Source organism: Mizuhopecten yessoensis, unplaced genomic scaffold (genome assembly GCF_002113885.1).
Source record: "Mizuhopecten yessoensis strain PY_sf001 unplaced genomic scaffold, ASM211388v2 scaffold716091, whole genome shotgun sequence".
In the NCBI taxonomy this organism is placed as follows: domain Eukaryota; kingdom Metazoa; phylum Mollusca; class Bivalvia; order Pectinida; family Pectinidae; genus Mizuhopecten; species Mizuhopecten yessoensis.
Window position 1 is genome coordinate 127,082 of NW_018479943.1, and position 4,566 is coordinate 131,647.

A 4,566-nucleotide genomic window follows, 5' to 3' on the forward strand; every position below is an offset into this window, starting at 1 on the left:
TATATATATGTTTGTCGAAATACAAGCTCCTGAGAGCTTATACTATGACATATATATTCAACGTAAAATAATGATTCTTGTATCTTGTATTTGTATTATGGGATAAAAGCATAGTGGCTGACTGGCATGTTACTTCATAACATGCCAATCAGCCACTATGCTTTTATCCCATAATTTTAAGATAAAAAAAAACACACACAAGCTTTTAATCACGAACTTTTCCTCGAATGCGCCTATGTATAATCTTCGGCACGATGAAGGACACAAGTTAAGGTATACTGTTGATGCCGACATGTACAAATGTATGTAAACTGTAAAACAAAAGTAGGTCTGCGCGATCGCAAACATTTTATGCTGATATTTTCGCATAAATGTCAGTTAGTACTTGATGTGATAGCAATGGATTTAACGAGTGTTACCTTGTGTCTAGCACATCAGTGTATTAATATGTTAATGTTCGATACACGTCTGTATTATGTTGTGAGGTATTTCCGGGTCACGATCTCGTATCAAGTGCGCTTCCGGTTACGTCATAAAATGCAATTTTTCAATTCACAAAATCTTGATATTCATTAATTAAAGATAGTTTAAAGAATAAACGAGTTAATAAAAATAATATCAATACATTGTAAATATTATTTTCTTGAATGTTTGCGAAGCAGACGACGTTTGATCATAAACTCGACACTAGAACATTTTTTCAAAAACAAATGTGTTTTAACATTTGAAAGAAAAAAGTTTGAAGGGGAAAACAATAATTTGTTCTTTTATGAATTAATGAAAGTGTCACAAAAAAGAAATATAGTAAATAATTGATAGTTTATCAAATACAACATCCTTAGAGAGTATGTTCTGGGCATGATCGTTTAGAAGCTTTGCAATACTTTAAACTCTTTCAAACGCGCATCAGCTCGAACTAAGGCCCTGTTTACAAAATGGCGACTGGAAGTAGCAAGGCGGATTAAATTGGAACTTCATTTGTGAATATTTCGGCAAGTAAACATTGTTCACAAAGCCCATGTGGTCTGTTGATCTAATTTAGTCAAGATGTACTCAGACCAGTCGTTATTTAGTCGCTAGGGTCATTCACAAAAAATTGTATTATTATATAAACTTATTGTAATTATGGGATGTGCATGAGATATTGATTCAGATAATATAACAAACTTATCATTTTAATTAGAAGTTATCTTATTGTATAATATACAAAGTTTACAATGAATGAATCAGATACGGTAGTGTATGTCACAATGAGGCAATGCCGAGATGAGGTCAGTATTTAAAAAAACGATATTAGGGTGCCTATGTACTGTATAATGTCGGAGTGTCCACAGAGCATTTATTAAATCACAAATGTATCTGTTTATGAAGGCGTTTGACTGCTTATTGTCTGACTCTATATTGCTGACTTTTCCTTGTATGTGTTTAAGCTAATATATACTTGTATTATGTTTTTATATGAACGCGTTTGACTATCGTCTGTAGTTTTTGTATCAATAACTGTAACGGTACCTTATACAATAACCGACACAAGACAAGTAATAGCACACACAGTGACGCCTTGTATATCAGCTATACGGTGGTCGGGTGGTGCAGTTGATAGCATTCACCAGGCGGACGTGAAAAGGTTTGTGGTCACCTGCCTGACCGGTCCCCCTCCCAACTTAGGCTTTCATTGTACGAGCGCTTATATAAACATCATTGTGTATGGTTGTAGTACAGTTAACACTGTAAACGTAATATCCCTATGATTAGAAACATATATAAGACATACTTACTCGTTAAGTAATTCTTCCCTTTTTCTTAGGACAGAAAAATATGAATAACAAATCAGTCGGAACATCCCTAATCATACAATATTTTTGTTATTAACTTCTTTTGTCTTTGTATGAAAGTTCCTTTTGGCCAAAATGACAAAACATGAATATAACAAATCACGATATTGGATATTTAGTTTGAAAACCTTTTTATTTTGATGCTACATTGGCTTCATTTTAAATCAAATCATCTTCAGATAACATATCTATCGCTGACAAATACATAAATACATATGACTGACAATAATTTTATTAGGAACAAAGACATGTTCAACGTTAGCTACATTAGCTGTCAATCTATCACTTCAACAGATTTTTAAAACTCCAGATTATGCTGAAGCTTGTGTTGTCAGTTAAACGAATATGAAATCGACACTGATGATAACGTCATGTTATAATCAGGTATTATTTGGCCATGCAATGGCTGCAATCCTTGAAGCCGCGCTTACAATGACAAGTCAACATGAATAGAAGTGTCTGATTAAAACTACGAATAGTATCGCCGTCATGTCATTATAGTTATGGAATGTGTTACTTAACGGACATCACAAATAACACCAGTCGTAATGTCATGTGTAATGCCATGAGTTTACAGTGAAATGAAGCTCACTAGAACGGTTGACCCGCCATATTCCTTTGAGTTTATTTTTTTATTTGTTTTCCTTAGCTCTGTTAATGAGATTTCATAGCATAGGTTCATGCTATGGTTTGTCAAAACCGCTGTCAATGTTAAAGACATATTGTTTTTGTTATTCCTGAAGACATCACTCAGCAATAACACCAAGAATGAACACTACTTTTGCTATCAGCGTTATAATACTGAATATGGAGGGTGTAACTGACAGGTTATTAAACATTAAATCACTCCAAAAGAAAATTGTGAGTCACGTGAGTCGGTATGTGCTACAAAATCACAATAAGGAGCACATCGAGAAATACAAACAGGTAATTATAGAGAAAAGGATACACACCTTGTATCGTCTTCTTCGAAATAGTCCATTCTGTAATAAAACAAACACTCACGCTAAGTTTGTTTATCAAATACAAATGCGAACATCAAACATTGTCTCGATATATTATCAAATACAGCATATCAAATATGTCAAAGGCAAGCAAGTCGCTGAAGTAACTTATAATTATCTCAAACTGCCTTCAAACATAAATTGAAAATTTAAACAAAATTTTGAAAGGTATCACTAATACTAAATCATATTTGTAGGAAGTGAAGCACGTTTAATTTTCATTAGAATTCTGATAGTAATATTTTCATCGAATCCAGGTACATCTCTTATGTTACTATATACTATATACTATATATATCTCTTATGTTACTGCCATATTGTAGCTCTTGGTTCCTTCATAGTAAAAATCTCTCATTTTTCATATAAATGTTTTCTTTACATTTTCTGTATATAACTACAAACTACACTTTGTTCAGGTTTATTCAGCTAATGGCATTACAACTTACCCGTGAACTTATCTGGTCAGTTATTTGTCAGATGTTGTCAAGGTATTACGTATCATTTAGCGACACTCAGTATTGCGTAAATGTATCCTAACACGGTACACGAAGTAGATGTTTATTGTCCGCAACCCACGATAAAGTCAGAATACCAAATACCCAATCATTGAGTGGATGGACATCTAACTAACCAATCAGAATGAAGATTGCTTCGGACAGCCTGTTTAGATTTACCTGGTCCCACGCTCAAGTCTGCACTCAGAGCTTGGACACCAAATAAACATCATCGAATCTAAACAGCTGTATTGAATATCATTTAAGATAAGAAACTTTGTATTTTTCAGTATTAATTACAATTGATTTTCTCTTGTACTGTCAAATACCAAGATCCACGTTTGTATAGAATTAAACGAACTTTGTATTAAATTTGTGTCAAATTGTTTATCTTGTCGTATATGTATTTCGCCCGCAATCATGTAAATCCAAAATCCATTCCGAATACATTTGATATACGAAAACTTACGATTGATTAACTTTGCATTATCATGTTTGTTTCTAGTCCATCTGTATAATGGTTGAGCCATTATATGGATGCAAAATTATTTACTTTGGTTTGTTACCTTAACTATCAGTAAAGCTAGATTTATATCCCATGTGTGATTTCCACTTTGAAAATGAAAACGCGAGAAACAACAACAGGCGGCTTTAAAATGCATACTTATCTTTTGATAATACTTGTCCCTTTGTCCAACATTGGCATTATCATGCAGGTAATTGTCTAAATATACGGATTATTTATTGTTTTTTTTGTACCATATGCACAGTCGATTTTCTTTTATATAGAAAAACCAAGTGAACCCATGTAAATAGTGCTCACGTGCAATTGTGTTATTCATATCTATGTTGATTTCCTTTATCGACCAGTACCTGAGTATTTGTATTTTTATCATGAGTTCATGCCGTGCATTATCTATCTGGTTTTGTGTACTGTTGACCGGAAATGAAAAACACAAATCGGAAGAGATGATTGCAAATTGAAAGTAGGAGTTACCAATGTTAACAAAGTAAATGTCGAACTCCAATACTGGCCAATTATTGCTCGTGATTGTCTTCCCTATGTTATGTAAATATCTGTCATTTAGAGGCATATTTAGACAATGCATATGTATATTTTAAGATTTTATATTTTGTATCATTTTCATTTAAATATATAGGAGATTTATTGTTCTGATAAATATGTCCCCTGGCGGCATTTATTTCTCATTGCTAAGCATTAAAAAGTTTATT